The sequence below is a fragment of the Capsicum annuum genome, chromosome 8 (genome assembly GCF_002878395.1).
Source record: "Capsicum annuum cultivar UCD-10X-F1 chromosome 8, UCD10Xv1.1, whole genome shotgun sequence".
NCBI classification, from domain to species: domain Eukaryota; kingdom Viridiplantae; phylum Streptophyta; class Magnoliopsida; order Solanales; family Solanaceae; genus Capsicum; species Capsicum annuum.
In genome coordinates, this window is record NC_061118.1 from 105,318,161 (window position 1) to 105,340,601 (window position 22,441).

Below are 22,441 nucleotides of genomic sequence, written 5' to 3' on the forward strand. Positions count from 1 at the left end.
CCTTGATTCTAAAGGCGGTGAGCTTGGGTAGTATAGCTTGCATTTCATCTTCTCAGAGGCTGTTGGACCGGGACATCCAGTCCTTAGACAACTTGATGGTGCGATGATATTTCAGACCCTAGGAGGATTCTTGCTAGTGTTAAGGTAAGGTTTTCACTATTTGAGCAGATTTGGGGTTGTTAGTTTGGGGATAAAAGGCTTTGCATCATCTGCGATCAAGTATTGAGTGGTGAGACCAAGAGGGCTACCACAGATTCTGAGGGTGTCACAAGATTTGATAGCTCTATTTGTGTTTTGAGGGTTGATGACTTAATTCAATCGATTTTGCATGAGGCTCACAGCTCTAGATATTCTATTCACCCAAGTACAGCTAAGATGTATAGAGAATTGAGACAATATTATTTATGGAGTGGTATCAAGAGAGAAATAGCAAATTTTTAGCTCATTGCCTATGTTAAGGCTGAGCCTCAGAGACCTGGTGTTTTGATTTAGATATTGCCTATTCCGTATTGGAAATGGGAGAAAATTACCAAGGAATTATTAGTAGGTTACCTCGTACTTCCTATGGTATTAATGGTATTTGGGTTATTATGTATCGATTGCCCAAGTCAGGACACTTCATTCCTATTCAGATGTCCTTCAGTACTGAGAGGTTAGCCCATATCTGTTTTAGTAAGAAAGTCCATTTGTATGGTGTGCCTATATCTATCATTTGAGATCGGGGTTCAGTGTTTCCTTCTAGCTTTTAGGGAGATTTTTTGGAGGATTTGGGCACTTAAGTGGATCTTATTATAGCCTTCCATCCGTAGACTGACGTGCAGTTGAAGCAAACTATTTAGGTTCTTGAGGATATGCTCCGATCCTGTGTTATAGATTTTTGAGGTCAATGGGAGCAACATTTGGATTTGGCAAAGTTCTCTTATAATAATAGCTATCATTTGAATATTGAGATAGCAGCTTTTGAGGCTTTATATTATAGGCAATGTTGTTCTCCTATTGGGTGGTTTAAGATTTTTAAGATTAGGTCCCATGGTATTGACTTGCTTCAGGAGTTGTTGGATAGAGTCAGGTGATTCGGGACAGGTTAAGGGCAGCTCAGAGTATACAAAGGGCTTATATAGATCTTTCACTTTGTTCCTTGAGGTTTGGAGTTGGTGATTGCGTTTTTCTCTATGTATTGCCCATGAAGGGTGTGATGAGGTTCGGGAGGAAAGGCAAGTTCAGCCCCAAATATATTTGACCCTTTGGGATTCTTCAAATAGTAGGTGAGCTGGCTTATGAGTTAGCCTTACATCTAAATTTTGTTGATGTTCATCCAATTTTCCATGTTTGTATATTGCAGTGATACATTTTTACCCTTCTCATGTGCTTATATGGGACTCAGTTCAGTTGGATGAGTGGGTGACCTTCGTGGAGGAGCCTATGCTCATTCTGGCTAGCGATGTCATGAGGTTGGACACTAGAGAGATTCTAGTAGTTAAGGTTTAGTAGAGGCACCAACAAATAGAGGAGGCTACTTGGGATATCAAGAGTGAGATGTTGACCCATTATTCTCACCTGTTCGAGGCTTCAGGTACATCCTAATCCTTTACTTTCATGGACAAAAGTTCTTTTAGTAATGGATATTATAATGACCCTCCAGGTCATTTTCTGTATTTACACCTATTTTTACTATTTAGAGCTTTCATATAGCTGCCCCAAGTTATTTATAACTTGTTGGAACTGATAGTTTGGTTACCGAGCAGTTCGTTTGGTTTTTTGAGCCAATTCCCTATTTTTTTTGAACTATTGACTAGAAGTTAAGAAAAAATGACAAATGGGTATGGTACCCATTTTTAATCAAAATGAACTCGGACGGAAATTTTGACTATGCTATTGAGTCTGGAATGTTGAATTCAATAGAGTAGCTTAGTTTATTTGCATATTCAGAGTTTTGAATGAATCTTGAGGGGTTGGCGGAGACTCAAAAATATTCCAAGTCACTGGCCGATATAAGGAAATTTGGTGCAACCGCTAAAGCATCCTTTGGCGCTTTAGCGGCCCTTGGGCACTTTAGTGGACCTGACCAAATTGGCAAGTGCTGCTTTAGCAGCTAGTTTAGTTGCTTTAAGACCATCTGACCGCCTTAGCGGCCTGCCATGTCAGCAAGGTACCACTTTAGCGGTTAGTTGGTGCTTTAGCGCCTACCGCTAAAGCGGCCTAGTGTCTTCTTAAGTAGCATCCACATTTTCGGAAAGGGTATAAATACCCCACTTAGCCTGATTTTCACTATTCCTCAACCATTCTCTAGAATATTGAACAATAAAAAGTGGAAATTCTTGGAAGAATCAATTATGGGTGATTATAGAGTTTTGGTATCATTAATTTATGCTATTTTTCATCGAAATTGTGGTAAGATTCCATTATTTTCATGGTTGATTTCTCCATACTCTTGCTAAAATCTACAAAATCTTGGTGGCTTAATTATAGCACCATTAGAGCTCAAAATTCACCCATTCTTTAGGGTAAAGATTCCTTGAGAATGGAGAGATATTGTGTTGGTTATGAAAGTGTGTTCCCCTAATGGGCCCCACAGGGAATTTTTACGTAATTTTAGACCCAAAGAATAATAGTAAGATATGGGTATCATTGTTCTCATTTTGATAAGTAGATTGTGATTTTGATAGCGTGGCACCTTGCGGAAGCTTCTTGGAAAGAAAAATTAATGGTTTAGCGGATTCTTCAGGTTTTTCTTCGGCATTCAGGTAGGCTAGGTTTACCCTCTTCATAAATTGAGCTATTTCATAGTATGCTTATGATATTATGCTAGATATGGGGTAGGATTTAGGTGTTGGAGGTATCATTAAAAATATTTAGGTTACTTGGACTGTACAGGCTATCTTTTTACCGTAACTTAGACGATAGTGACTTAGTTGCTTATGTTTTAGGATAAATTGCTATCTTAGGGCTTATTTAGCATCTAGAAATGATTTTACATACTATAGCCTAGTCTAGGGTAGAACTTGCCTAAAATGGATTTCAGGGATTTGAAGTGGGGCCCTCCGAACCACCCTAGGCCAAGACTTGTGTTAACTTTTGTAGACTTTTTATGCATCATATACCCTTATTAATGATAAATTTGGGACTTGAAGATATTAGATGCTTATTGTATAAGCTAGTTCGGTAGTTGAGAGTTAGTTCTAATCCCAGGTAAGTTTCGATAGATAATTATTGTGTTTTGGTGATATAGCTTATGATTATGGTTTATTTACATGGTCTATTGATATGGTATAATGATATATGAGTTCCAGTTCAAGTCCGTCATTTGATGATGATATCGATATATGAGATCCAATTCAAGTCCCATATTTGATGATGATATTGATAATATGAGTTTTGACTTAAGTCTGAGAAATGACGATAATGATGATAAGATTGTTAAGTTTTGGTTTGAGTCTAGCATTTTGGGATTTAATTATGAAATGATATGTTTCAGATGGATTCTTGGTTATGGCATGGTAATTAGTAATTTATGGTTATTGGGGTTATTTATTTTTCTTGATTGTACCCTCAAGGCTTATGGTTGCTCGTGTAAAGTTATTTAATTTTCCGCACTTATTGGCTTATGGGGGCCAATCTTGTAGTTATAGCTGTATGATCATTGCATTACTATTTTGTATGTATTTGTTTTTTATGTACAGCAAATTGGAGCTTACTTTCAGGTTTGCCCTTTTATCTTGCCTTAGTTTACTTAATCGTGTATCTTATCATATATATATACACACACACACACACACACACATATATATATTATGATTTAGCTCAGTCGACCGATGATGCCTACTGAGTACCCATGATTTTGGTACTCATACTACACTTCTGTATTTTTTGCTACAGATCTAAGTACTAGTAGCCACCGCTGATTCGACGCTCGTGTAGGATTGATATCGGACATTGGATGAGCTCTTGGAGTCTGAGTTATCCTTTTTCCTTCTAATTATCAATGTCTGGTCTTTTATTTTTGAGACAAATTGTATTTGACTATTCAGTACTTACAGTTCAGTTATAGTAGCTCTTGTACCGACATTACTAAGTCTTGGAATGGTTGTTGACTCTTTTATCTATCTAATGATTGTTATGACTGCTATATTGTTGTTTTAACTCTTTAAATGTTGATTTTTGGCTTTTAGGCTATTTTTCACCAAGTTAGCCCATTGTTCCGGGCTATGGTTTGGCTTACCTACTGGCGGGATAGTGAAGGCACCATCATGAATCGTAAATCGGGTTGTGACATGGAGACAAACCCCAGAACCTACATTATGAAACAATGTAGGCATACAAACATATATATGGTCATTGCTTTTGGAATGTACTAAGTAGCTGGGAGTGAATGCATTAAGTAAAAACTGGAGCTGGGCATAATCATAAAACATGCATGCTTAGTGTAAATAGACTCACCCTGATCATGAATAAGCTAAAAACTGAAATCTCATAAAACATAAATCATAAAACAACATCTGATAAAGTTAGTGAGCCACTACACTTGGTTTCTAAAATTATCCTTTTTCTGTGGGAGATTCTTTTAATTGACTTAAACCATGCGAGAAACATGGAGTCCGATGTAACAACCATTATCAAAAGGGCCCAATATACTTTGCCAGAGTATAAAGCTAATTAGGGTGATCACCTAAACATGTTCGTTTGGACAAGCTGAATAATAAATGACGTGCTTGTCAGGACAAGCTACATACCTATTCAAACAAGCTAAATAATAACCTACGGTGGCATATAATTTATGGAACTAGGGTATGATAAACCTTCGCTCCTCAGTGCTAGGTACAACTCCCAAAATAATACTATTGCTCATAATACACACACACACACATACACACATATATATATAAAGTTCATCGTAAAATAAGTATATGAGCTGATAAGTCAGAAAACACAATATGGTTCTATTTCTATCTCAAAATCTTGATTTTTTTTAGTGAACTTCATATCTTGTCAAAAATCATAAATTAAAACTGAAACTTTTGTTATGTTGTAATACTTTTGTAACTTGAACCAGTAAACTTGAACTTCTTGTAAACTAAGTACATAATGCTCAAATTGTAATCTTTTACCAACTCACTGGAATTTCATGTCAAAATACCTAATTTGATGCATAAGGTCACTTTCATGAATAAAAACATAAGAAAACATTAAATCTTTTGCTAAATAAGGCTTAATTCTTGAGGAAACATCACAATTTTAAAGCATAAGGAAAGTGGGTATGAACCCTAGCAGATCAGTTGTTTAAAACTCCAGTAATAATCAACTTTTAGGCATAAGGATGAAAGAATATCCATTTTCAAACTCCAAATACCTGAGCTTGATTGAATTTTTTTTTGAAAGGAACTTGAATTGGAATTTGGAAGCTTGAATGTTGGAGGAGAATTCCCCTTTTGTATTCCTGATAGTTTTTAAGGAAGCGAAACGTGTATAATAATTTGTAAGGGTGGAAATGGGTTTATTATGGTTAGTGAATTATTCAGGTAAAATACCAAAAATCCCTTGAAAACTTATAAGAAAAACCAAAGTCTTGCATGTTTTCTCCCTTTTACATGGCACGCCCTTATTGCACCACACCAAGGGCGCTTATTACTATAGCCAACTGGCGTGGAACGACCTTATCACACTAGGCTACTGGATTTTGCATAAAGGTGTGTCATACCTCCGTGGAATGCCCTAAACATGGACCCTTACTATTTTGAGGTCACGAAATGCGTTGAAAAAATTCCTAAACACTTCCTAATGATCCTGTTATCATTCCTTATCATTATTCAACTTAGAAATCAAAATAAAATGTGAAGGTGCTATCAAAATAAAATATTTGAAATCTTGGGGTCTAACATTATCTCCCCCTTGGGATTATTCATCCTCGAATAAAGGTTAGGATGGGCAAAGACCTATCTCATTGGTTTGTTAGGCTGAGATATGAAGCTTATCTTACTCTAAAATTGAAATCATTCAGCTCAACCATGAATTTACATCTGAAATGACTTATTACACATGAACTTTATATGAGAAACTAGTATAAGTGGGGATGTTAATAAGTAGAATGGATTAGAAGAGCTTTCTTACCTCAAGATGACTCTATACTAGGAGTGAATAAATAAGGATATTGGTTTATCATATCTACTTTAGATTCTGATATCGCTCCCTCAACTAATTGATTTCTCCAAAAAACTTTCACTGAAACCATTTCCTTATTTCTTAAGCTTCGAACTTATCAATCAAAAATTTTAACTGGGATCTCCTCATAGGACAAGCTATCTTTACTCCAATGCATTCTATAGGGACTACTAAAGATGGGTCCCGTATGCAATTCATTAGCATTGACGCATGGAAAATTGGATGGACAACTAATTCTGACAGCGGATCTAATTCATAAGCAATATCCCTAACACGTTTTACATTTCATAAGGATCAATATACTAGGGACTAAGCTTCCATTTTCTTACAAACCACATCACTTCTTTCATAGGTGATACCTTCAAAAACACCCAATCACCCACCTCGAACTTTAGTTCCCTCCGTCTTACATTTGCATATGATTTCTAATGACTTTGAACAGTTTGCAACCTTTCATGACTCAATTGAACCTTCTTTGTAGCTTCAAGAACATAATATGGTCAAACCAAAGATGCTTCACTAACTTCGAACCAACCTATAGGTGTCTACACCTACGTCCATACAATGTTTTGAAAGAAGAAATCTGAATACTAACATGGTAACTATTATTATAAGCAAACTCAATCGAGGGAATATAATCATACCAATTTCCTTTGAATTAAATCACACAAGATCTCCATATATCCTTTAAAGTTTGAATAGTATGCTCGGCTTGACCATCTGTATGTAGGTAAAAATCAATATTAAGCTTCACCTTTGTACCTGTAAGATCCCGCAAAATTCTTAGCTTAATTCAGTCTTTTAAGCCTGTTAAGGGGGTCCTAGACTTAGAAAATTCTAGCTAAGTATTCAGACTTATTGTTATTTTAGCCTTTGAAATTTGGCAATCTTATCTTGTGACCTTTTCATCAATTAAATGTTGATATTTAAGTTAGTTCATGATCAGGAAGGTCAATATGTGATCCCGGACAAGTTTTAAATTTTTTGGACCTTGTTTAGACCATGTTCGAGTGACCATAACAGTGAGTCGATGCGATATGGACACGTCGCGTCATCCATCACATTGACAAATAATTTTTCCCTCAACTCAGTGCAAATTCCAGTGAACCAATTCAAACTTGACGTGGCACATTGGTCATTGCGTCAGTCTGCGCATCGATAACACAGTTTCCAGTCATTAAAAGGCCGTGTCCTCAGGGGTTAATTAAATCTTTTCCCACGCCCTTCAGCCCCTATAACAAAAATTTAGCCCTCTTTTATCAAGTTATATTCATTCTTTCACAAATTACTCAAGAACAAAAAACCTAGGTAAATTAAATTCAAATTCAAGGCTTTAGATTCTACCGTTAATTTTCAAGAATTCACCAACTAAGGTATGTGAAGTGTTCATCCAAGGGTTCTTTTTACCCTTGGAGTCCAAGAAACTACTTTTAAACTTCAAGTGTATGGATTTCATGAATATCATGTTGGGTTTGATTATATTCATGTTTATAATGGTTAATTGGGATTCTAATCCGTGTTTTATGATAAGTTTTATATGGGATTAATTGATATATATGTGATATGATGTGAATCCATGTTGACCCCTTGAAATTGTGAAGTTGGACTTGAATTATGATGTTTACTTGTGTTTAATATTATGTACATGTATCATGCTTATTATGTGTTTGATGAATTGCTCATGTGAACCAATAAGAGAAGAAAATCATGTCATGTCAGCTTATGTGCGAATTGTATCATGCAAGTGTTTGATAAAATGCCTCCATGAATGAGTTATGACCAAGTGCATATGATTATGCATTTCAAGACTATGTTATGATTTACTTTCATGATATCGAGTCCTGGGGGTACTTAATACGCGACAATTTAGCTGTGTACTTAAAGCCAGTGTCAGTTACAAGATAATCTCAGTCATGTCATGATCAGTAGTACTCTCAATTAGTCACAGGACTCAGGAAAAACTCAGTAGACTCAGTACTAGTCCAGTGTAGTTCATTAATCAGTTTGGACCACAGTAAACTCATTCAGTGGTATTCCGTCAGTCAACAGAACTTCATAAATTCAGTAACAGTTCAGTCCAACCTAGTACAGACTAGAAATCAACTCAGTGTTTATTCAGTTAGGAGAAGGATTCAGCACCGACCGAACCCAGGGATGGGGGCATTCCTGCCAGCTGAGGGTTTGACCCTTAGTAGCAATCCCTGCGTTATAGAACTACGTAGCCAGCGTAGGTTGAGATATTTTTCTACCATATATTATGAGGGTTGATATATCTAATTTGAATTTTCCTACCAGTGAGGGTTGACAAAAGGGCTTCCTATCAGAGAGGGTTAACTCACAGATTATCTCTACCCATGGCATAGTATTAATACCCTTCCAACTGGGGTTACAGGTTGGACCCCAATCTATTTAGAAAGGGTTATGTCGGTTAGATGATTACCTTCCATAGTCTCAGTTTCAAATTCTGTCTACGTATAGAACTTAGTTCAGTTCTATAGATTCATGACTGTCAGTTACAGTCACTTAGCTCAGTACGAAACTCAGTATAGTTCCATAGAATCAATACTGTCAGATACAGTCATTTAGTTATTAGTAATATAGTATCAATAAACTCAGATATCAGTAAATCTTTATTAAGACTCAATATTCAGTGTTATCATGGTTTTAGTTACAATCTACGTATTCATGCATGTACTCTCATTCAGTCAAACTCATGTTATTCAATTAGTATTGTTTATGCATATGACCCCATTCATTTTATCCTACCTTACTGAGCATACCAGTACATTCAAAGTACTGATGCATGCTTTTCTTTTATGCTATAATGTCTTACATCATAGGTTCAGATGCACGGGCTCTAGAGCACCCTTACCAGCTCAGATTCTCAGCAGACAAAGTTAGTGGTGAGTCCTCATAGTTCAAGTACATGATTGTTTTTCAGCATTTCAGTTCATTTTTAGTAGTCAGAGTTAGTTGGGGGGCTTTTCCCATCAACTCCATAGTTCAGACAATTTAGAGGCTTTCTAGACTAGAGTATTTTCAAACAATTGTTCAATTTTCAGTATTGATGTTCAGTTTTGGTATTGTGATACCATATTCAGTATTTATTTCATATTTGAACCTTATGTCAAATTTCTGCCTATTTATGCAAAGTTACAAAATTATTATTCAGTTACTACAGTAGGTACCAAACATAGGGTAGCTTGTGGTCCTTTGGGATTATGAGCACCGTGTAGCATTCGGGATATAGCCTCGGGGTGTTACAAACTTTGTATCAGAGCCTAAGGTTCAATAGAGACCTAGGAAGTCTGAAAGCTGCATCAGGTAGAGTCCTATGCATGGGTGTGTAGCACGCCACACTTATGAACAAGAGACTACAAGATGCTTTAGGAAAAGTTTCCCTTCTTTCAGTATTCATGTCGTGCGAGTGAGCATGAGCTTAAGTTATGCTCTCAGTCTAATTCATCTCTTCCTTATGCTTCTAGAACATGTCTTCCAGAGAAGCTAATGAAAGAGGTAATGAAAATCAGTCAGCCCCTCCGCCCATTCAGGCAAATCCCTTGAATGAGCATGTTTCTCATGCTGAATTTAGAGATGTTTTTACCACCTTAGCTCATTCAATAGTTGCTCAAAATAGTCAACTGGCTGTTATCCTATCTAGGCTTACAGCTCATGCTTCATAGTGTAAGGAAGAGAGGTGTAGAAAAAAAGGAGAAATGAAAGGAGGGCCAAAACATCTAGCCAAAGAGTGGTTGAACCAATCATTTTATCAGAAGTGTGGCAGAAACCACCAAGGTATCTACAGAGCTGGCAGTGATATGTATTTCAGATGTGGCAAGCCAGGCCACAGGGTTAGACAGTGTCCTCAGGTGGGTTCTCAGAGTCAGCAAAACTGTCTCCCAGCTCAGTCCGGTAGTCCAAATCAGCAAGGTGCCACATCCAGTGCCACCAGTGGGTAGAGCCCAAATAGACTCTATGCTCTTCAGTCCCGATAGGATCAGGAAAGTTCTCCTGATGTGGTAACCGGTACGTTACAAGTTTTCCATTTATATGTCTATGCTTTGCTAGATTCAGGAGCTTCCTTGTCCTTTGTTACCCCATATATAGTAGTTGATTTCAGAGTTAGTCTCGAAAATCTAGCAGAGCCTTTCTCAGTCTCTACCCCAGTGGGTAAATCCATTATAGCCTGGCGGGTATACAAGAATTGCCCAGTTATGATATCTCAGAAAGTCACTTTAGCAGACTTAGTCGAATTAGAGATGACCGATTTCAATGTCATTCTCAGCATGGATTGGATTTATTCCTGCTATGCCTCAGTCGACTGTAGAAATAGAATTTTCTAGTTTTAGTTTTTTAATGAAGCCATCCTAGAGTGGAGGGGTAGTATTTCAATACTTAGGGATAAGCTTATTTCTTACCTTCGGGCAAGAAAAATGATATCTAAGGGATGTATCTAACATCTAGTTCGATTCTAGGACTCTAGTTAAGAAACCCCTACTCTTGAATCAGTGTCAGTAGAATGTGAATTCCCATATGTGTTTCCCGAAGATCTTCCCAGAGTTCCTTCCGAAAGGGAAATTGATTTCAAAATTGATCATCTTCCAGATACTCAGTCCATATCTATTCTTCCATACAAAATAGCACCTACAGAACTTAGAGAATTAAAAGAACAGTTGAAGGATCTCCTAGATAAAGGATTCATCAGACCCAGTGTGTCCTCGTGGGGCACATCAATTTTATTCGTGCGTAAGAAAGACGGTTCTCTCAAAATGTGTATGGACTACCGTTAGCTAAATAAAGTCATAGTCCAGATACTAGTATCTACTTCCCAGAATTGATGACTTGTTTGACCAACTTCAGGGTGCCAGTTATTTTTTTGAGTTAGACCTTAGATCAGGCTATCATAAGCTCAGAGTTAGAGAATGTGACATTCCAAAAATAGACCATACTCATGCACATTAGCAATTATGCATGCTTATAGTTCATAGCATAAGGAGTTCCAGTTCACCCAGTGTTACGAATTATGTTTCATGAATACAGAAACTCCAGACTCAGTTTATGCAGATCATGACTCAGGTATCCATGCCATGCTATACAATATGCTCAGTTCCCATGACCCATGCTATACTCCTAATGGTTGGAAAATTTTTGATTTCGTCATGCATATCCTTAATTTATATCTTTTGATAAATCCATGGTGTTGACATTCTATTCCTTAGACCTCAGTTAAGTATCGAGTTTCGTATAGTATTTATGTATACCTCAGGTTCACATGTATTAACCCTATAGTGGAATCTCCTTACAAAATGGTGTAGTGATAAGCAATTGCTTAGAAGGGAGAGAGTAAACATTTCATGTTAAGAAAAGATTATTGCATGCTAGTTTTACAAGAGGCTATAGCTATGAAGATAAGCTTAAATGTCATGTTAATGTTTAAGTGGCAAAATGCATTTCAGAGATTTGAGTAGGCTTGAACATATTGGGAGAATTCAATACATATCAGACCTCAGTAGGTTGAGTTATCAGAACCAAGTATTCAGTTCCAGTACAATCTCAGTTAAAGTCTTAGTTAGAGTCTCAGTCACATCCCAATCCAGTAATCAGATCAGTAACTCCATTTAGTTTCATTTTTTCTTGACCATATCATACAATTATTAGTTATTCAGTATCAGTATTTCAGTACCTCAGTTTATAGACTATTTTAGAATCATGTTATACGCTTGGTCTTGTATTCTCGAATAATTCAATTTTTGCAAAATCATGCTCAGTTATCTTATGTTACTCAGTCAGTCCTTACCACATATGCATAATACTATGCAATTTCGGTCTAGACTAAGTACAGTTCAATCTTACATGACCAGTATTTAGTTATCAACCACTCAGTTAATCAGATAAGTTAGTACGTTTATGTGTTCGTGCTCGGTGCCTATGTGAATATTTTGGTATCCTCAAGTAAAATGCATGCAGTGCTAAAGTAGAAATTCTAGTTGAGGAAATAGTTGAGAAACGTGTCTAAGATTGAAAGCTAGTAGTTTCAGTCCATAAGGCTTAGTAACTCTATCTTAAATAACATTTCGTACATCTTGCTCCATATTACAGAACTAAAGCTACGTGGTGATTTCTTATTTAAATGTCTTATTCAGACCACTCCAAGATTTCTCTACTCCCTAAAGCCACTAGAACTCTATAGAAGGAGTGTCAAAGAAAGGTTCCAATCGAATATAAGTTGTCAGCATAAGTTAGTCCGCAAAACCAGCAATTCTGTTTAACAATTAGGCAGATAATGTTAGTATGGTTGGGTTTCTCATATTTCCATCTAGTCACACTATCCGAAGTCTCATAAATGTAACTATTCCAAGATCGAGCAACCATGTGGTTGCGAGTTCAGCTCAGTTCAGGTGTCATGCCTCAGTTTTAGATCCCCGATATACAGGCACGATTCAGTTCGTGGGTGCCTTATGCATCATCAATGTTTTACTCAGTATCTCAGCCAAATCAGTATTCTTCAGGGGACATAATGTACCAAGGGAGACATGCACTATAATCCCCGAGCATTCATGACCTAGACCTTCTATTCTCTCTTTATGTAACAAATCTAGTTTGGAGTAGTGGGTACTCATAGGTGGACCCATAAGTTCCAATCTCAGTAGTAAGACATGTATTCAGGGGCTCAGTTCCATTAATGATGTTCAGTTCTTATATCACATTTCAGGCTCAATTATGTTCTAATATTCTCGTTCATACGTATTTAGTAAATGATCTCGAGTTGGAGATCAGTGATTTTGTATTCTTGAAAATATCTCCTATGAAAGGAGTGAAGCAGTTTGGAAAGAAGGGGAAACTCAGTCTCCGATATGTCGGTCCTTACTGAATTCTCAATCATTTTAGAAAGGTAGCTTACAAGCTTAAGTTGCCTTCAGATCTATCTTCAGTTCATCCAGTGTTTCACGTCTCCTTGCTAAATAAATGCATAGGTGACCCATCAGCCGTAGTCCCCGAAGGGGGCATAGATGTTCAAAACATCCTATCTTATGAAGAGATTCTAGTCGAAATCCTTGACTATCAAATTCGCAAATTGAGGAACAAAGAAGTCCCTCTGGTTAAAGTTCTTTGGTAGAATCAGTCCGTTGAGGAAGATACTTAGGATGCAGAAGTAGATATGTAGACCAAGTATCCTCACCTGTTCTCTGTAAACTCGATCTCAACCCAAGGTAATAGGTTTCCTTAAGCCTATTCAGTTTTATGCCCAGATTTTTATTACAAACTTGGTATTAATTACCATTGCATATTCACTCATGTATTCATGTATCAGTATGCATGTTCCGCATGAGGAACTCAGCTTATCAGTAATCCCAGTCATGCATTCATGAAATAACTCAGTCATGTACTCATGCATCAAATATGCATGTTCAAAATTAAATTTAGTATGTCAATAATGTCAGTCAGATAATCATGTTTCAGATATTCATGTCCTGTAAGTAAGTTCAGTCTACCAATATTCTCAACTTAGTCAGTCTCATTCAAGGACGAATGTTTCCAAGGGGGAGATAATGTATGATCCCACAAAATTCTTAGCTTAATTTAGTCTTTTAAGCTTGTTAAGGGGATCCCAGACTTAGAAAATTCTAGCTAAGTATTCAGACTTAATGTTATTTTAGCCTTTGAAAGTTGGAAATCTTATTTTTCCACCCTTTTGTCCATTAAATGTTGATGTTTGAGTTAGTTCATGATTAGGAAGGTCAATACGTGTTCTCGGACAAGTTTTGAATTTTTTGGACCTCATTTAGACCATGTTCGAGTGACCAAAATAGTGAGTCGACTCAATATCGATGCATCATGTCGTCTATCACACCAATAGATAATTTTTCCCTCAGCTCAGTGCAAATTTCAGTGAACTGACGCAGACTCAACATGGTGTGTTGGTCATCGCGTCAATGACAACAATGCAACGTGTCGATCTACACGTCGATAACACAGTTTTTAGTCATTAAAAGGCCGCGTCCGTAAGGTTAATTAAGTCTTTTTCCAATGCCCATCAGACCCTATAACACAAAATTTAGCCCTCTTTTAGCAAGTTATATTCATTCTTTCAGAAATTGCTCAAGAACAAAAAAACCCTAGGTAAATTAAATTCAAATTCAAAGGTTCAGATTTCATTGTTAATTTTTAAGAATTCACCAACTAAGGTATGTGAAGTGTTCATCCAAGGGTTCCTTCCACCCTTGGAGTCCAAGAAACTACTTTTAAACTTCAAGTGTATGGATTTCATGAATTTCATGTTGGGTTTGTTATATTCATGTTTATAATGATTAATTGATATTCTAATCCATGTTTTATGATAAGTTTCATGTAGGGTTAATTGACATATATGTGATATCATGTGAATCCATGTTGAACCCTTGAAATTGTGAAGTTGGAGTTGAATTATAATGTTTACTTGTCTTTAATGTTATGTACATGTATCATGCTCATTAAGTTCTTGATGAATTGCTCATATGAACCAATAAGAGAAGGAAATTATGTCATGTCAGCTTATGTGCAAATTGTATCATGCAAGTGTTTGATAAAATGCCTCTATGAATGAGTTATGACCAAATGCACATGATTATGCTTTTCAAGACTATGTTATGATTTACTTTCATGCTATTGAGTCCTGGGGGTACTTAATACGCGACAATTTAGCTGTGTACTTAAAGCCAGTGTCAGTTACAAGATAATCTCAGTCATGTCATGATCAGTAGTACTCTCAATTAGTCACAGGGCTCAGGAAAAACTCAGTACACTCAGTACTAGTCCATTCTAGTTCTGTAATTAGTTTGAACAATAGTAAACTCATTCAGTGGTATTTTATCAGTTAACAAAACTCCATAAATTCAGTAACAGTTCATTCCAGTCTAGTACAGACTAGAAATTAGGTCAGTGTTTATTCAGTTTGGAGTAGGATTCGGTATCGAGCAAACCCAAGGATGGGGGCATTCCTGCCAGCAGAGGGTTTGACCCTTAGTAGCAATTCCTGTGTTACAGAACTACGTAGCCAGTGTAGATTAAGATATTTTTTTTCTAGATATTACGGGGGTTGATACATCTTATTCGAGTTTTCCTGCCAGCGAGGGTTGATGAAAGAGCTTTCTATTAGAGAGACTTAACTCACACCTTGTCTCTACCCATGGCATGGTATTGATACCCTTCCAAATGGGGTTACAGGTTAGACCCCAAACTATTTAGAAAGGGGCATGCCGGTTAGATGATTACCTCCCACAGTCTCAGTTTAAGATTCTTAGTATAAAATTCAGTTTAGTTCTATAGATTTAAGACTGCCAATTACAGTCACTCAGCTCAGTACGAAACTCAGTATAGTTCCATAGAATCAAGACAGTCAGATACAGTCATTCAGTTATCATTAATACAATATTAGTAAACTCAGATTACAGTAAATCAGTATTTAGACTCAGTATTCAGTGTTATCATGAATTCAGTTATAGTTTTTATATTTATACATGTACTCTCATTCAGTTATACTCATGTTATTCAGTTAGTATTGTTCATGCATATAAATCCATGTATTTCAGCCTACCTCACTAAGCATACCAGTATATTCAAAGTACTGATGCATGTTTTTATTTTATGCTATGATGTTTTATATCATAGGTTTAGACACACGGGCTTCACAGCACCCTTAGCAGCTCAAATTCTCAGCAGACAGAGTTAGTGATGAGTCTTTATAGTTCGAGGACATGATTGTTTTTTAGCATTTCAGTTTATTTTTAGTAGTCGGAGTTAATTGGGGGCTTGTCCCATCAACTCCATGGTTCAGATAGTTTAGAGTCTTTGTAGACTAGTGTATTTTCAAACAGTTGTTCAGTTTTCAGTATTGATGTTCAGTTTTGGTATTGTGATACCATATTTAGTAATTATTTCATATTTGAACCTTATGGCAAATTTCTGCAAAGTTACAGTATTATTATTCATTTACTAAAGCAGGTACCAAACATGGGTTAGCTTATGGTCCTTCGGGATTATGAGCATCGTGTAGCGTCCGGGGTACAGCCTCGGGGCATTACTGTACCAGGGCCTTTATGAAATGACTACCAAAACTACAAAGTGAACTGAGTACCTCGATTTGAAAAAGTGAACTGAGTACCTCGATTTGAAATGATGGATAAGTGGATCCCATGAACCCTTACTAACTTACAAACATAAATCTTAGCATAATCTTCAGTTGTGTCTGAGGTCTTAATTGGTAACAAATAGGCTGACTTGGTTACTCTATCCATGATGACCAAATCAAATCATGCTAATATTTGGTGCGAGAAAGTCCTATAATTAAATCAATATTAATGACCTCCCACTTCTAAATAGAAGTGATAAGATCTGTAAGTGCACCTCCTGGGCTCAATTGCTGATAATTGGGACACCTAGCCACAAGCTTTGCTATGTCCCTTCTTATACCATTCTATCAATAAACTTCCCATAGGTCATGTTACATCCTGGTAGAACCAGTGAATCAAATACTTAGAACTGTGGGCTTCTGCTAATATCCTTTCTCATAGCCCATCAATATTGGGAACAGATAATTGATCTTAATAGCAAAGGACACCATCTCTCTCTTGGGAGAAAATTTCAACCTTTTTTGCTAAATTGTATCAATTATTTGGTAAGTATGGGTTAATTATGCTATTTCTCTTTCAAATTTTCCATTAAGGATGACTCTGAACCATTTTGAACCACTCTGAACCACTACACCACTATCATCCATGTCAAGAAAACATACTACCAATCAGGCTAATCTATGCACCTCCTTGGCCAATTCCTTATTCCCCTTTTCCATATTGGCCACACTTCTATAGACAACTACTCAACTTGTCAACTACTATATTTGCTTTACCTAAATAGTAGAGCACATCTATGTCATAATCTTTTAACAACTCCAACCACCTTCTCTAATGCAGATTTAACTTCTTCCATATATACATATTTAAGACTCTTATGATTGATGAAAATATCAACATGCACACTATATAAATAGTGTCTCCAAATTTTCAAGGAAAACACAACAGCTTGTGAGTTAGATAATTCATCTCATGGTTCTTAAGATGTCTGGAGGCATAAGCTATTACTTTTCCATTTTGCATCTAAACACAACCTAACCTAAATCTAGAAGAATCATAGTACAACAAAAATTTATCTAACCATCTAGTAAATCTAGCATAGGCCCTAAAGTCAATCTATCCTTCAACTCTTGAAAGCTCTTCTCGCATTTATCTGACCATATAAACATCACTTTTTTTGTGGCAACTTGGCCAATGGTACATCTATTGAGAAAAACCCTCAACAAACCTCCTATAGTAATCGGCTAAACCTAGAAAGCTCCTAATATCTAATGTGCTATAGAAATATAGAACTTGCGATGCTTAAACTTAGAGAATATGCATGTACTTAAGCCTATTTTGTTGAATTTTATATGTTTTGCAAGAAATTAGGTTTTGGATGCTCAATTCAAGAAAAGGATGAAAAGGGATATTTTGGCCAATTACTTGGTAATTTTTGGGCGTATGTGGCACTTACCTGGTGCGGGTGATCTAAGTACGTATCAGAAGTCAAATTCTAGAGGCTCATAAATAAGAAAAAATAAGTGGGTCATGGTTATTGGCAGCTCTGACTTCAATAATTTGGCCATAACTTTTAACTCTAATATCGAACGAAATTGGTATCATTGGAAAGATAATTCAATTATCTATCTGATGGTGGGGACTTTGGAACTTACCCATGTCTACTTAAGGACCGCATGTGGGTAAGGTAAGTACCAGAAGTCCAAAATCCTAAGAATGAACAGTGCAGGGAATTTTCCTGGAACTTACCTGGGTCTATATGCGGACCGCATGTGGTACATGCACCCACTATCAAACCGCTTGTGGACATAGGTAAGTGGCCACCGACCTTCACTTTGTTGGATCGTTCCAAAATTGTTTCCCAGAGTTTCCATGTATCCCAGTTACACTCCTATGATGTTTTCAAGTTTTATGATGTACAAATAGTTAAGTTTTCCTATTTTAGTTAGGATTTAAATTCTAGGGCTTCTTGTAATCTATAAATTCCTTTTAGGCTTTGTATTCATTATTAACGTTCACATATTGATTGATTCAGAAGGAAGCCCTTTGGGTTCAAGTTCACAAACATCTTGTTGTTCTTGGTTTGTTATTAAATTTAAGACTTTGGGATTTATTCTTTCATTATTGTGAGATTCATTCTGTAATTTTGTTTTTGGATTCCATGATTAATCTCATAACTATGAGAGGCTAATTCCCTTAGCAAGGGTTGTGGAAACCCTGGCAAATTAACAAAGTAGAGGAAGTGCTAAGTCATTCGAGATAAATATTCTTGCATATATTGGGTTTTCTTCATTCTCATTGATTTCTTAACGGTGGCCAACGTTAAGATCTCACCTAGATTATTATTACTTACTCCAAAAGAGGAGAAGTGACCAGGAAAAGAAGATCACAACAATAATTTAAAGTTTAACTGTCGATCCACACTAATAGATATTATCTAAGTAAGATGGTTAACTATCATCTAATAACTAGAGACTAAAAAGGTAATAGTTAACTGGGATCCAGAATAAGGGTTAATAAGGGGACATCTTGAGACTCACAAAGAAAAAGGTAAAATCCATCAACTAGTCCAAAAGATAGTTGATGGTATATAACTTAATAGATACTGCATGCAAGGCGTTAGAATAGTTCGATAGTGCATGATATGTCTACGGAGTTAGAAACCAGGGGGAACACAAACGTCGCATTCATCTTAGATTTTTATAACTAAAAGCAACCAATTTTTATCCCTTTTGTTATTTCAGTAAATCCCCCTTTTTACTTTTTTGTACTGCCCGACTGTTTCAACAAGTTTGAGAGATATCTCCCACTTATTCCCTGTAGGATCGACCCTAACCTAGTTGGATTACTAGATTTTGACAGGGACCGCTTTATCCTTCTAAGGTGAGATAGTTTGGGTATTATCAAAAATTGGCATCGTTGCCGGGAAATATGATTTCAAAGACTTGATTGCAGTTGTTGGAGTTATTGAGTTTTATTTTTTATTTTATTTGTTTTGTTGTTCTTCTTATTGATATGTCAACTTGTCCAGAGAAAATGTAGAGTGATGATGATTTCTTATTTATTAATCATTTTCCTTTTGATATAGTGCATTATTATAGGAGTGTGGAAAATATAGTGTGTAAGCATAAGGATAGCCTATTGGAAATAGTGACACGCCTTGTCTACAACAATCATGAGCTTATTTAAGAGATTGATAGGTTTCTCTTAGATATCTACCACTTACAAGTAGAATTGGATGAAAAACTTATTATGTATAATACCCAGCAACCTAGTTATAGGTGGTGTGTGACTGAAAAATTTCTAAAAAAACCCAACTGGAGGAACTAAAATTAGAGGATTCAAAAATAGCTCATAATCTTATGGATAGTGTCACGCTTAAGGAGAGCATACTAGACATATGTGGGGTGTAAAGAAGGATGCAAATCCTAATTTGAGGCGTATTGTCCCTCACTGCAACATTTTTCTACATTATTTTTGGATAGTCAGATCTTGATTGAGCCATCTAATCCTGAAGAAGAGTGCAAGAAGGAGGAAACATATGTCTATATCCTTGAATTTTCTGAGCCAAAATCAAAGAAATACATTCCACACATAAGGGCTAAGAAGTATAACATGCCACATCTATTTTTTGGGGCCTTTATTTTTCTACCTCCGCCCCTTGAGCATAATGGAAACTCAGAAAAACAATTAGGGGTGTAGTTCATAAGTTCAAAGTGCAGAGAGAAAACTAGAGACCAAATATTAGGCTACCTTGATGAAGTCTGAGTAATCAAGGTACCCATGGCTTGTTGGGGAAGTCTGAGTACCCAACCAAGTCCTGTTATGCCACGACACAAAATTAAGCACTACTTGGGAGGCAGCCCAAGGTATTTTGTTGTTTGTATTCTTATTTGCATAATTGACGTCAGATCTCTACACCTATGGTGCCATAGGTATGTTCCTAACTCTCTTGTTTTGTAAAGGTTTGATGCATTAGGGATAATGCAAAATTTTAAGTTGAAGGTGAGGATGTTTGTGGGTGTTGATGCCTTCTTGGGTTTTTTTTGTCATGCCTCTTTTCCCCGAAGTCTTATTCCTAGTAGAGCTGGCATGTTTAGGCGTATTGTGTTTTTTTTAGTTTGTGATGTTTTATGTTTAATTAGGAGAAAAATAAGTATCTAGGGCAGTCAACATGTTTTTTATTTTTATGAAAGATGATACCTCATTGAACTGCGTGCATGTATGTATGTGTGACTATTGTGAATCTTGTTATGGCATTAGAATTAGAGACATGATAATCATTGCTAACAATTGCATAAACCAAATAAGTAGCAGCTTATGATGTGACTCTATGCCATGTGTGAGAGAAACTACTTAGTTCTCTTTGTGTGTTAAATTCAAAACTTGCTCAGTTGATCTTTCCTAGGTTGTAGGATAGTTGGTTAGGAAAGGATCATAGGCCATTTTTTATTGTAGTCTACTTTTAGCCTAAATGAACTTCCCATTGTGAAGTAGTATCCCTTGATCCCTGTTTTGAGCCTTATAGCCTATTTCTTTCTTTTCACCTTTCACCTTTCCATTTGTGTTACAATGAACCTATTTTGGCCCTGTCCTTCTTGGACATCATGCACCTTAACTCAGACAAATTGCCTAAGTTGAGGGTGGATATCATAGAGCTGCATGATGTAAAGTAGGTATAAAGAAGGCAAAAATAAAAGAAAAACAAAGTAGGGATGGGTGTGGTAGAAAAAGCTAAAAAAAGTAAAATTTTGAAAAAATTATGAAAAAGAAAGAATAAAGAAACCACACCCAACTTGAATGTGCATAAAAGAATAAAAAGGATAAAAAAGGTGGAATAAAATAAAATTGGTTAAAATGTGGACTCCAAAGTTAGTGTAGTTCCAAGTAGGCTTAGTCACTTGATATTTCCATAAGCACCATACCAATCCCCAAGCCTACATTATAAGCCGAATAAAGTCCTATGATGATCCTAACTTGATTGTTGAAAACTAAGGTAAAGAAAATAAGGGCAAGCCTATGATATTTGATGCACATTGATTGGAACTTATCATATGAGTGTGTCTCTTGACCGTCCTTGAATTGACATGTATGATTTCATATGAGTGATAGGGACTTCTTTGATGTGAGGGTGCATGGGTTGTATTGCTAGCGGTTTATTTGTTTGGGTAGTGTAACTTGTATATATGCATGATTTTTGGTTGCTAGTATAATGTCATATCTTGATTCCTTTGTGTCACATTGTTGTGCTTCTTGTATACACGCAGTTGGTTTTAAAATACTGAACTTGGAGAGGTTAATGATCTTGAGCTAAATTTAATGATTGACTGCCATAGGTATCTTAGGTTTCTCTTGGTTAAGCATCGTCGTATGTTTTTTATGTTTTGTTTCCTGAGGACATGCAATATTCTAAGTTGAAGGTCTTGATGTGCCATAGAAATATAGCACTTACGATCCTTAAACTTGGAGAATATGCATATACTTAAGGCTATTTTGTTGGATTTGATGTGTTTTTGGAGTGTTTTGTAGAAAATTAGGTTTTGGGTTCTAAATTAAAGAAAAAGATGAAAAAGGATATTTTTACCCCTTACTTGGTCAATTTTGGGCACTTACCGGGCGTAGGTGAACTAAGTACGTATCAGAAGTCAAAGTCCAGAGACTCAGAAGCAAGAAAAAAGAAGTGATCATGGTCATTGGCAGCTCTGACAGTGCTTCGGTAATTTAGCTATAACTTTTCACCCTGATATTGGATAAAGGCGAAATTGGTATCATTGGAAAGAAAAATCAATTATCTATCTGATGGTGGGAAATTTGGTACTTACCTATTTCTACTTGTAGACCGTATTTGGGTAAGGTAAGTACCAGAAGTCCAAAATCATGAGAATGAACAGTACAAGAAATTTTTCAGGCACTTACATGGGTCTACATGTGGACCGCATATGGTACATCTTCCCACTAGCAAACCGTATATGGACATAGGTAAGTGGACACCGACCTAAACTTTTTTGGATCGTTCCTAAATCATTTCTTAAGGTTTTCATGTATAACAATTACACTCCTATGAAGTTTAAAATCTTATAACATATAGTTAGTTAAGTTTTCCTACTTTAGTTAGGATTTGATTTCTAGAGTTTCTTGTAATCTATAAATGCCCTTTAGTCTTTGTATTCATTATT